At 42.9% G+C, this 13,707-nt stretch overlaps 1 protein-coding gene across 8 annotated transcripts in view; it reads right to left on the bottom strand.

Annotated features, from left to right (window-relative positions):
* MAP3K13 (mitogen-activated protein kinase kinase kinase 13) overlaps positions 1-13,707 on the bottom strand; it is a 165,504-nt gene that overhangs the window by 88,281 nt on the left and 63,516 nt on the right. The window contains exon 1 of one of the 8 annotated variants that reach the window (XM_056534167.1): positions 9,107-9,314. The exons of 6 other annotated variants lie outside the window; for them this stretch is intronic. The gene's annotated coding sequence lies outside the window, so the exon portion shown is untranslated. Of the gene's footprint in view, positions 1-8,653; positions 8,835-9,106; positions 9,315-13,707 lie in introns of those variants that run through there. One more of the 8 variants, XM_056534168.1, reaches the window with a different exon arrangement.

Genomic DNA, 13,707 nt, shown 5'->3' with positions numbered 1-13,707 from the left:
CTAAATAAAACAATTATTGCCACCCTTAATTTTAATATTTGGTTGCACACCCTTTGGAAAAAATAACTGAAATCAGTTGCTTCCTATAACCATCAATACGCTTCTTACACCTCTCAGCCGGAATGTTGGACCACTCTTCCTTTGCAAACTGCTCCAGTTCTCTCTTAAGAACTCTCTCTTTCCCAACAGCAATTTTAAGATTTCTCCACAGGTGTTCAATGGGATTTAGATCTGGACTCATTGCTGGCCACTTCAGAACTCTCCAGCGCTTTGTTGCCATCCATTTCTGGGTGCTTTTTGATGTATGCTTGGGGTCATTGTCCAACTGGAAGACCTAAGATCTCGGATGCAAACCCAGTTTTCTAACACTGGGCTGTACAGTGTGACGCAAAATCCATTGGTAATCCTCAGATTTCATGATGCCTTGCACACATTCAAGGCACCCAGTGCCAGAGGCAGCAAAACAACCCCAAAACATAATTGAACCTCCACCATATTTCACTGTAGGTACTGTGTTCTTTTCTATGTAGGACTCATGCTGTTTTCGGTAAACAGTAGAATGATGTGCTCTACCAAAAAGCTCTTTCTTGGTCTCATCTGTCCACAAGACATTTTCCCAGAAGGATTTTAGCTTACTCAAGTTAATTTTGTCCAAATGTAGTCTTGTGTCAGCAGTGGGGTCCTCCTGGGTCTTCTACCATAGCATTTAATTTCATTTAAATGTCGGCGGATAGTTCGCATTGACACTGATGCTCCCTGAGACTGCAGGACATCTTGAATATCTTTGGAACTTGTTTGGGGCTGCTTATCCACCATCCGGACTATCCTGCGTTGACACCTTTCATCAATTTTTCTCTTCCGTCCACACCCAGGGAGATTGGCTACAGTGCCATGGGTTGCAAACTTCTTGATAATATTGCGCACTCTGCACAAAGGCAAATATAGATCTCTGGAGATGGACTTGTAACCCTGAGATTGTTGATATTTTTCCATAATTGTGGTTCTCAAGTCCTCAGACAGTTCTCTCCTGAAAGGGTGACAATAATTTTGTCCAGACCATTTTTGGAGTTTGGTGTGACATTATGTCCAATTTGCTTTTTTCTTCCGTTATTTTTGGTTTAGTTCCAATACACACAGAGGGGATAAACATGAGTATAGCAAAACATGTGTTACTGCAATCCTTTTCTGTGCGATATAATTCATTTTCTAGAAAAATTTCAGGGGTGCCAACATTTATGGCCATGACTGTATACAAATAAAAAGTTATCCAGGAACTTTTCCCAAAATCAGTTAGGCCTTATTTACACAGGTTGATATAGTGATATACAGCATTAACATGCAGCTTTCTATCTTGCATGTATATACTAGAATGTGTGAATATCCATTTATAAATAAATAAAGCTATGGTAAAGGTAGAAAACATCTTGTCCACATTCACATAAAAAGTAAGTATATTTAAGGATTATTACTGAAAGCTTGTGCTGTTCTTGTAAGTATTTGAGTGTAAATCCATGGAAGGTTACACTATCACCATCCAGGTCTATCCTGCCTGGAGAATGTGAATATAGAAATACAGGCCTTGAAGGTAAAGGAAACAGTCGACTGGTTTTCACTGATTGAAAAAAAAAATCCTTAACACAAATAGTAGACTACACTCCAAGAAGAAATCTGCATTTCAAACATGTTGCAATTTCATTTTTTATTAATATAAATTATGCAAAAGCCATAAGGTAAATTCACTCTGGAAAACCTTAGTCAGCTACAATTTTTCAACTTGTTCCCAAATTTTATTTCTTATTAATTTTTTCAGCCATGGATATAATAACATGATGATGTTTTTACAGAATCTACAGATGTATTTAAAGCTTCCAGCCGGGGGTTAATCAGAAATAAGAAAGTGACAGCTGCTTACTGCCTTACATGTTCCGGGTCACTATGTGTATATGAAGGCTTTCCATGAAACACCCACTAGGCACAGTACAAAGAGAATATCGGTGAACGCAATTAAACCTACCATTTGTTACTCTTGCTATGGTAAATCTTGAATTAGAGTATTAGTGTCTGCAGTCAGGCCACTGAAATATTGTTATTTATGGGGGTTGTCTTACAAAGACAGTACTTTTTACAGATAAGACATGCACTGTTTTATCCGTAAAAAGTAACAGATTGCTGGCACAAGTTCCTGTTGTCTATACATTTTCTCTGTAGTGGGAAATGAATATTTGACCATAAAATATATGGACAATATATGACCAGGAGCCACTCTCTTTTATCAGTTCTACATTCTAGAGCTCCTCTTCTTTGATGTCCATATACCCTAACAAGTAACAAGAAAAAAGCAAAGTTGGGCCATTGGTGGCGCTGGTCCTGATGTAAAGAAAGCTCTGTAGACCCTTCTCAGTGTCTAAACGTGGTTTTATTAGCACAGAAAGCAACGCGTTTCTGGTCCGAACTGGACCCTTCGTCTGGCAGATGCACACTGCCAGACGAAGGGTCCAGTTCGGACCAGAAACGCGTTGCTTTCTGTGCCAATAAAACCACGTTTAGACACTGAGAAGGGTCTACAGAGCTTTCTTTACATCAGGACCAGCGCCACCAACGGCCCAACTTTGCTTTTTTCTTGTTACTTACACTGCTGGGACAACACCTTTGCTCCAGAGGACCGTGGCTGCAGACCTGAGACATCACCTAAGGCTATCACAGATGTTGTGCTCTCAGCACAACGAAAATAGGTGAGTGTTACAACTTAACCTGTTTTCATCTCACCTATAAACATCCTTCACTAGGGGCGCATATCCCTGTTTTTTTCTTCTATCTTTTCTATATATACCCTAACAGACAAGGTTGTATTTGTGAAACAAGCCCTTTAAAGGGGTTTTCCAACTAAAAGCCTTTATTCACAATTAACAGCATAGGTGATAAATATGTGATCCCTGGGGGTCCACCCCCACTGACCCCAAACGATCTCAAGAATGGACATCCCTAAGTGACCTTTCTGAATGAAAGAGTTATATTATAGTGACTGCCATACCAATTGATGGGAAAGCCCCATTATGTTTACATAGATCCACAGTCCTAACAGGATACAATGTTCTATATATTCTATTCATAACTAAAGACCACCAATCATTATGCTAAACGTAATGAACAAATGTTAGTATAGAGTAGTGCTGGGCGGTATACCGGTTCATACCGAATACCGAAATTTTTGTGCTGCACGATATGAATTTTTCCCATACCGCAATATCGGTTGGGCCCCTCCCCCTCACGAATGAATGAATTATCGATCCAGCGCTGCGCTGTCCCCTCATCTGGGAGCTAATCATGTGTGACCCGCGAGCGCTGTTCTGCCCCCACCCCAATTAATTATCAGCCCAGCGCTGCGCTGTCCCCATCGGGGTACTACTCACGTCACCCGCAAGCGCTGCCTCCCTCGTCCTCCTTTTTGTTGCGGGCAGCCGTCACTGACACTCTATACTGTACGCTGTATCCCTATGCCCGGGCTGCAAAACATAAACAAAATAAACTTTAACTCACCTTCCCCGTCGGTCCGGACCTGCTTCCTGGGGACGAGAACGTCGGAGAGCCGTCAACCTATCACCGGCCGCAGCGATGTTCCGCCTCGGCCAGTTATAGGTTGAGCGCACTGTCATGTAAGAAGCCGCCTTCTTACATGACAGCGAGCTCAGCCTATCACCGGCCGAGGCGGAACATCGCTGCGGCCGGTGATAGGTTGACGGCTCTCCGACGTTCTCGTCCCCAGGAAGAGCGTGAGGCCAACGTAGGAAGGTGATTTAAAGTTTATTTTGTTTATCTTTTGCAGCCCAGGCATAGGGATACAGCGTACAGTATTGAGTGTCAGTGCCGGCGGCCCGCAACAAAAAGGAGGACGAGGGAGGCAGTGCTTGCAGGTGACGTGAGTAGTACCCCGATGGGGACAGCGCAGCGCTGGGCTGATAATTAATTGGGGGGGGGGGGCAGAACAGCGCTCGCGGGTCACATAGTCACATAATTTAGGAGGGGGGGGGGAGAAATACCGTCATATACTGTGGAACCGCCATAAGTAAAAAAAATACTGTGATACACATATTTGGTCATGCCGCCCAGCTCTAGTATAGAGTATAAGAAACAATCAAATATTAAAGGGGTACTGCGGTGGAAAACAATGAAAACAATGTATTTTAAATAAACTGGTGCTTGAAAGTAATACAGATTTGTAAATTACTTCTATAAAAAAATCTGAATCCTTCCAGTACTTATCAGCTGATGTATACTACAGTGGAAGCTCTTTTCTTTTTTAATTTATTTTCTGCCTGACCACAATGCTCTCCGCTGACACCTCTGTCCATAGCAGGGACTGTCCAGAGCAGGAGCAAATCCCCACAGCAAACCTCTCCTGCTCTGGAAATTTCCTGACAAGGACAGCAGAGAGCACTGTGTCAGACAAAAAAGAAATTCAAAAAGAAAAGAACTTTCTCTGTAGTAAACAGCAGTTGATAAGTACTGAAAGGATTAAGATATTTTTTAATAGAAGTAATTTACAAATCTGTTTAACTTTTTGGCACCAATTGATTTAAAATAAATACTTTTCCACCGGAGTAACCTTTTAAAACATCATATATGTAACTTTAAATATAATATATACATCTTATAATTTTTTTGTATATTGTTGCGTCCAGAACCCTCTACTGCTAAGATCTTAAAAGGGGTTATTCACCCTTTAAAAATAAATAAATATATTATAATAAGAGCTTGTATGCACCAATAAGAGGCCTAAATGTTGCAAAATGCTCTGCTGGGCACCCTGGTCTCTGTTTACTATGAGTCCACATGTGACCGCTGCAGCCAATCAGTAGTGTTGGGAGCCATGATGCCAGTAGTGCAGCATGTGACCTCTAAGGTCACTTGTGGGTGGTAATAAACACCGGTGACCGGTGTGCCCAGCAGAGCTTCTGTGCTGGGTCACTGAAGGGCTGGACAGTTGACAAAAATGATACATGTTATTTGATGGCATTTACCGTATTTTTCGCCGTATAAGACGCACCTTTTCTTCCCCAAAACTGGGGGGGAAAAGTTGGTGCGTCTTATACGGCGAATACACACCTATCGTGGCGGTCCCTGCGGCCATCAACGGCCGGGACCCGCGGCTAATACAGGACATCACTGATCGCGGTGATGCCCTGTATTAACCCTTCAGACGCGGCGATCAAAGCTGACTGCCGCGTCTGAAGCGAAAATAACACTAACCCAGCTGTTCAGTCGGGCTGTTCGGGACCGCCGCTGTGAAATCGCGGCGTCCCGAACAGCTTACAGGACACCGGGAGGGACCTTATCTGCCTCCTCGGTGTCTGCTCCGTGCCGGGATCCCCTGCATGGCCGGCGCTCTCCTTCGACGTCATTACGTTGTTGCGCATGCCGTCCCATCATCCAATAGGAGCGGCGTGCGGAGCGGCGTGCGGAGCGGCGTGCGGAGCGGCGTGCGTAGCGACGTGATGCGGGTGACGTAGAGCGTGGATCCCAGGGAAGAAGACATCCGGAGCGTCGGGGACACCACGGGGACGCGGCGACAGCGATGGAGCGACATCCAGGGCAGCGGTGATGGGTCCGGAGCAGCGGGGACACGTGAGTACTACCTCCTACACCAGTGGTCTTCAACCTGCGGACCTCCAAATGTTGCAAAACTACAACTCCCAGCATGCCCGGACAGCCGTTGGCTGTCCGGGCATGCTGGGAGTTGCAGTTGTGCAACATCTGGAGGTCCGCAGGTTGAAGATCACTGTTGGGTGCAGAATCTTTTTTTTCTAGATTTTGCACCTTTAAAATTGGGTGCGTCTTATATGCCGGTGCGTCCTATAGGGCGAAAAATACGGTAGGCCCTTTTAGAGGTTTCAGAGACACATCATCATTGGTGCATCCTATCTCCATACCATCTGGGAGAATCATTGCTAATTTCAGCATTAGAAAGGGAAAGATATCTGTACCAAAGTCAAAATGAAGAACTCTGAAGGAGACTACAGTTTGGTCTAAAACTGCAATTTACAAAAATAAATAAAGCCTTGGGATAGGCTATCAGTGTCTGAGACAGCCTAACAAAAAAGCTGTCAAGGGCATACCATACCATATAAATAATACATATTATTAAATAACAAAAGTAACAGATTGCTGGTGTACAAGCAAGAGCCATTAGCGTAATAGTGAACCGACCAGAAAGGCAAAACAGCAACTGCTATAGGGCCCAAAAAGAATCATTATACAACAAAACCTAGCTCCACCTGTCTACCAGATGGGTACTATGAACATCCTTAGGCCTTTCTTTTTCTATAGGTAGCTCAACATAAAGTGGCTTGAAGAAGAATGGGAGAACAATGCTAGGCCCTCTCTGGACATAGGCAGAGGTCTATGAACCAGGGGGCTTCCTCGCTTGTCTATGAAGACACAAAGTGACATATATGACATATAACCATTAGACAATGTTACAGACACCTCCACCATAAGACGGCACACTGAAGCAGATAAGTGTAATAGATGAATAAACTAAAATATTACAATTCCTGGTTTTACAGAGACAGCCTATTAGCTCAATCACAAAACATTTTAAGCGTTTATCTAACCTTGATAAATACATGCATCAGCTACAACAAAGTACTTTCCTTTACACTGAACTAATAGCCGTGCTGTGTCCTTAAATGGCCTATTCAGATGCACCACCGGAGGTTTCTCCTTAGATCATGCGTAAGGTAAAAGATCCATATACAGGATGGATGGTATATAGACACTGAGGTCCATCTCTTTTTTTGCCATCTATTTTTTAAATTACCAATATACTAAAAAGACATTTTCCAATAAATAAGGAATACGTGATTATCCAAATCAGGCCCTTGTCTGAAATCAACTACAATAAAAGATGCATATACAGAATTTCTTACATTAGTGGAGGTCACATGACAGATTTGAAAGCATTTTTGATATGGAATCTGCCTGACTCATTGTACTGTATAAATGCTTTTTGCCAAACAAGAGACATCCAATAAAATAATGCAATACTTCAAAAGCTCACATTATCTATCTGCCATATAGGCTACATTCACATAGTACCTAATGAATCAATGCACAGTCAGAACAAACTGTAATGATGCACCAGACACAACAAGTCCCAGCATACCCTGAGGCTTGTAGCTCTACAGCAATAATAAACCACTGCTCCAAATAGCACAAATGTGCTCCTACAAGGTATCTGCACTATTCCAACTATACATACTGTATATATATATATATATATATATATATATATATATATATATATATATACAGTGATCCCTCAAACTACAATGGTCTCAACATACAATAGTTTCAACATACAATGGTCTTTTCTGGACCATTGTAACTTGTAACCAGACTCAACATACAATGCTACGGACAATCCAGATCTGTGCAACGTGTCAATGGCCGGAAGAACTGACCAATCAGAATGGGCAATTTGCACTGACTGATGTCTGGTAGCGCCCCCTACAGTACAGGAAGGAATTACATGTTCTGTACACTTTACCTGTACCAGGATTAGCTGCTCCTTTGGACACCAGGTGAGGGCGACTCCATTTTACTTTAGGACATTGCTTGTACTGTACAGGACCCTGAAAAAGCTCCTGTCCTCTACATAGACCAATGTTTCCCAAGCAGGGTGCCCCCAGCTGTTGCAAAACTACAACTCCCAGCATGCCCGGACAGCCTTTGGCTGTCTGGGCATTCTGGGAGTTGTAGTTTAGCAACAGCTGGAGGCTCCCTGCTTGGGAAACACTGACATAGACAGTTATTTACAGCTCCCAGCGGATCTTTCTTTCTTTTCTATGTAAGGATTTGCTTTATCTCTATTAGTTATCTACTTATTTTTCTTTAATTCTCACTTTTTCCTATTTTTTGGATGACATTTTGGGGCTTCAGAACCAAATACCAGGTTTCCATAGAGTTCTGGTCTCAACATACAATGGTTTCAACATACAATGGTCGTCCTGGAACCAATTTATATTGTAACTTGAGGGACCACTGTGTATATATATATATATATATATATATATATATATATTTTTTTTTTTTTTTTTTTTTTATTATTATTTTTAACAAAAATATAGATGTGCATATCTTTGAATATATGATGAAGCTCCCATGAAGTACAAATATATAAGAAGAATTCATCAAGTTACCATCAGGCACAAATATATAAGAGTGCATCAAGCTACACGCACTGAGCCCTATAATAGACACATGGTAGTAATGGAAGTGGACTGTCTATATGAATCACATCCCCACTCAGAAATGTGGCTGAAAGATTGTACAATTCCATTAGCTTCTTTATTCCCATGTCTTTTTTTGTTGTTGTTGTTGTTTTCATACATTATTATAGTAAAGTTATGATGCCATATATGAAGAACAGAGTCAATGATGACGTGTACAGTCCCCCAACCCTCTGGCCTAAAATATACTTTAAATACAGGCAAATGCAACGAAAATAAATGATTCATACATGTACTAACCTTTCGGCCATGGCTGTTAACTCATTCCCTATTACATCACTATATCTAACCAAGGTTCACTGACATAAAAGGAGAATACACATTTCAATATATAGAATTACAACAAGATATAAGTGACAGTTTACCAGCAGATCCTGAACTTGTAGAGGTGACCATCCAGGACTACTGAAGGCTCCAGATATGTGTATACAGAATAAATAGAAGGTAGCAGAATAAAGGTTGTATGCCTCCTGCAGAAATATACTGGTCCCCTGCTGCTTATCTCTGCTCAGCTGTGGCCCTGTATAGTCTTACAAAGGAAAATTGCACTTCATTTAGAGGGGGTTTGACAGGGCAGCGATGGTTACAATACAGCAGCTGAGCATCTGTGTGGCAGGATTCATCCTGCAAAGGGAGGTATCAGGTTTCTGGTCCCACAGCATCATTATTTGCCCTAGAGATCTTATAAGACAGATGGACCATCACCCATCCATCTGTCCTTCATAGCACAAACACATACCCCCCCCCCCATTCTACTACCTCTATGCCCCCGCTGTAAGGAATTAAACAAAGAGGTTACGCTGACAGCTGATACTCACATTGCTGCATAAGGCTGGTGTCCATGTTGTGTCTTTAGGATGCCAAGAAAAAGAAGGAACTAGTAACAAATCAGGAAAAATAGATACGTGAAGATGCGGGGGGGGGGGGGGGGATTGGAAAATGAAATTGTAGGGGTAGGGAAGATGCCACCCACACAATCTTGCAGCCCACTGCAAAGAGAGCCCAGGGCTCTTCTGACGTCACAGGAGATTCATGAATGGAGAGGGACGAGCTGCTTTAGGATTCAGCACGGAACTCGCAGTGACGTCCACAATGAGCTGAGCTAGAAGGGGGAGCGAAGAGCAGCCAGTGCTGAGCATCGCACTTGCAGCCAGCCCTCCCTGGGTATTCAGCGAATAAGAACAGACTACTAGGCTCATCATGTGCCAGTAAGTGTGTGGTGGCCCAGTATGGGAGGTGTTACCCCATACTCTTGCTGCCCTGTCCGGCAGCCTCCCTTCAGTGTCCCCTGGGACCCTTGTACTTATTTCCCTCCTGTATATATGTTTTGTTATTTATTATAATATATATTGTGTTGTTGCTGTAAGAAATGTACCATGTGATTGTTAGCCAGCAGGTACCAGTGACCAGGTGATCCCAGGGGTGACCTATGGGCTCCCTGCTAGTCTCCCCCATATAAGCCCTGGGAGGAGATAGCTCGCTCTCTTTGAGCTCTGCTCTCTCTGAGGTCCAGTGCAGTGAAGTCGAGTCCTACACCCTGTTCCAAATTATTATGCAAATTATATTTTTCTCATTTACCTAATAACTGATGTAAATAACAGTCAGCATAATTCTCATGTTATATACTATTAAGAGTACCATTCAAAGTTGAACAAACCTCCTAATGATAACAGTATTTTTTTGTAAACATAAAAAACTTACAATGCGCTGTTCCAAATTATTATGCACAGTAAGTTTCAACGGTGTTTTATACAAGTCTTCTTGAAGCTAGTGCTCCTCCCTCTTGAACTTGGTATTTAGGAGGTGAGGAACACACAGGTGGTGTGGTGATCAAGAACGCGCATGCGTTCGAAACGCGTCCATAGGAGTTGTTTGCTGACCAGGTGAAGGTGGATAGTGTGTGCTCTGTATTTTTAAAGAAAAGTGAAATAAAGGATCTACGTTTTAAGGGACTGCTGGACTACCTTTCTTCATTTACCTACAGTAAGTTTCAAAACACTTTATAGGTTGTAAAGAACTGAAAATTGCCAGTTGTTGCATTTGCAGCATATTTACTGAAATCAAAAGCTATTGCAATCAAACTTTCGACAATCAGCCTTTTAACTTCTTAAACATTTTAACAGGTCACGTTACAGTTTAACATAGGACCCCTTAGTTGATAGCAGCTTCACAAGTCTTGCATCTATTGAACTTGTGAGTTTTTGGACAGTTTCTGCTTGAATTTGTTTGCAGGATGTCAGAATAGCCTCCCAGAGCTGCTGTTTGCATGTAAACTGCCTACCACCCTTATAAATCTTTTGCTTGAGGATGCTATAAAGGTTCTCAATATGATTGAGGTAAGGGGAGGATGGAGGCCACACCATGACTTTCTCTCCTTTTATCCCCATAGCAGCCATTGATGCAGAGGTATTCTTTGCAGCATGAGATGGTGCATTGTCATGCATGAAGATGATTTTATTACGGAAAGCATAGTTCTTCCTTCTGTACCAGGGAAGAAAGTGGTCATTCAGAAACTCCACATAATTTGCAGAGGTCCTCTTTACACCTTCGGGGACATTAAAGGGGCCGACCAGCTCTCTTTCCATGATTCCGGCCCAAAACATGACTCCACCACCACCTTGCTGACGTCGCAGCCTTCTTGGAACAGGGTGGCTGTCTACCAACCATCCACTACTACATCCATCTGGACCATCCAGGGTTGCACGGCACTCATCAGTGAACAGGACTGTTTAAAAATTAGTCTTCTTGTTTTTTTCTGCCCAATGCAGCCATTTCTGCTTGTGAGCATTGGTTAGTGGTGGCCGAATAGAAGTTGCACAGTTGCAAAACTGTGGAGGACTCTACACCTTAATGTCCGTGGAACTCCAGAGGCACCAGCAGCTTCACATATCTGTTTGCTGCTATGTAATGGTATTTTAGCAGCTGCTCTCTTGATCCGATGCATGGATCTGACAGAAATCTTCCTCAATGTGCCTATATCTGCACGAACCTGCCTGTGCTCTGAATCAGCCACAAATCTCCTCTTAATAGTGCAATGATCGCGCTTAAAGGGGTACTCCACTGGAAAAAAATTTTTTTAAATCAACTGGTGCCAGAATGTTAAACATATTTGTAAATTACTTCTATTAAAAAATCTTAATCCTTCCAGTACTTATCAGCTTCTGTTATGATCCACAGGAAGTTCTATTCTTTTTGAATTTCCTTTCTGCCTGACCACAGTGCTCTCTACTGACACCTCTGTCTATTTTAGGAACTTTTTTAGGAACTGTCCAGAGCAGGAGAAGTTTTCAGCAGGTGTCAGCGGAGAGCACTGTGATCAGGCAGAAAGGAAATTCAAAAAGAATAGAACCCCTTTAAGTTTTTATGAAAAAACTATTTCACTCTTTTCAGCAGCAGAGAGATCCTTTTTCTTCCCCATATTGCTTGAAAATGGTGTTCTGCTTAATAATGTGGAACACCCCCACCTTTAGTAGTTTTCCCTTAAATTGGGCTCACCTGGCAATCTAATTATCACAGGTGTCCATGATTGTTTTCAGTGATCAAAAGAGCCCTGAGACACAATGGCATCCATGAGTTAAATCTTTGTGACACTTGAATAGAATATGCATAATAATCTGGAACAGGGTGTAGTGTGTGTGTCCAAAGTCATTGGAGGCCTCAAGTCAAGTCTACAGCCACAGTCAATTGCAAGTAAACTAGAGTCATAGCTTTGTCAGTCTTCGGTCAAGTCAGTCCCTGTCAGCAACTGTCAAGTCAGCGTGGCCTGCATTAAATTGTGCAGTCCTACTACAAGTCCCAGCAAGCCATTAAAGGGGTACTCCAGTGCAAAACATTTTATCCCTATCAAAAGGATAGGGGATAAGATGTTAGATCGCTGGGATCCCGCCACTGGGGACCCCTGCGATCTCTGAGCCGACAGCAGTTGAGTCCGGAACACGGGAGCGTGGAGCTCCCGTGTTTGTGACATCACGCCACGCCCCCTCCATTCATGTCTATATGAGGGGGCGTGACGGCTAGTACGTAGCTAATACAAAAGGACACCTGTTATGGGACTTCTATCCCACTGCCTCTGTTCTTGCATTTCCCAGCTCCTTGTCTGATTTACTTTGGATATATTGACATTCAGGTTGTATATTGCACTATTTCATGTATTCTTGTCAGTGAGTTTGGGCTAGTGATTTTGTATACTTTGATATACTTTGACTGTATATTTTTATTGCAATTTATATGACTGTATAGAGGCAGTGCTTATATCCTAGACTTTTACAGGTGTCCTGGGTGGGGTCTGGAGGAGCTCCCCCTGTTTTGGGAGGGCAATTTTTTGCCTTTTTAAGTGTTAAGCGGAGTTCGTTCCGTGCACGATGACCGGGGAATGCGTCGGTGATTGCGGGGGTCCCCAGCGGCGGGATCCCCGCGGTCTAACATCTTATCCCCTATACTTTTGATAGAGGATAAGATGTTTTGCGCCGGAGTACCCATTTAAGGTCTCTGAGTAACTGGTCACCTCCATGGGCCCTGGCTGAACTGTACATACTTTACCATCTGTCTACCCTCAGTAAAGTTACCCTTCTCCGTAACTTGGCATCAGAGTCATTATTGCCCCCGTGCCTAGCCCAGGATTTAGCGGTATACTTTCGGGTGATATTGAGGATTAACCACGCCCTGACATTATGAATACAAGGGGTAAATGCCATCTGCCCCTAGGGTAACAACATCTGCCCTCATCACACCTCCTTATCACAACTTTTGGTGTCCTACAAACAGGATCCGGGTGTGCGCCTTATGCCACGAGTTCTCCCCCCTTGTTTGAACTGTGTCCAGTATTGTCTGCAAAAATTGCATGCCAATGCGAATAAAGTTTGCGCCAGAAAGTGTATGGGACTTTGTCAGAGGAAAGTGTTTTACGCATGGCGCTTGTGAAATAGAGGGGGAGGTGAAGAGAAGACTGTTATTTGCCATAGTGGATTGTAGAGAATCGGTACCTAAAAGTGTTAACGTTGTCCGGTGTTTCCCATGCACCAATCAGCCAGAACATTAAAGCCACTGACATGTGAAGTCAATTACACGGTTATCATGTGACAATGACACCTGTCAAGGGGTGAGATATATTAGACAGCAAGTGTCTCATCAATCACTTCAATCATCAATGCTGTGCTGGAATCAGGAAAAATGAGAAAGTGTAAGAGACCTATAACACATGGTGAATATTACCCAAATAGGACAATATCAATGTACAAGCAAATGGTCAATTGATGGAAGCAGAGGGTCGCAAAATCTATGCAGCTATGAGATAGGAGCTCTTTTAAACCACATGTTGGGCTATGTAATAGGGCCCTAAGGATCTGAGAGACTTAAAGGGGTACTCCACCCCTAGACATCTTATCCCTTATCCAAAGGATGGGGACCCCGCAATCTCGGC

This window comes from Hyla sarda, chromosome 8 (genome assembly GCF_029499605.1).
Source record: "Hyla sarda isolate aHylSar1 chromosome 8, aHylSar1.hap1, whole genome shotgun sequence".
Taxonomy (NCBI): Eukaryota; Metazoa; Chordata; class Amphibia; order Anura; family Hylidae; genus Hyla; species Hyla sarda.
Note: the sequence above shows the minus strand (reverse complement) of the source record. Positions and strands in the feature narration are given on the sequence as shown.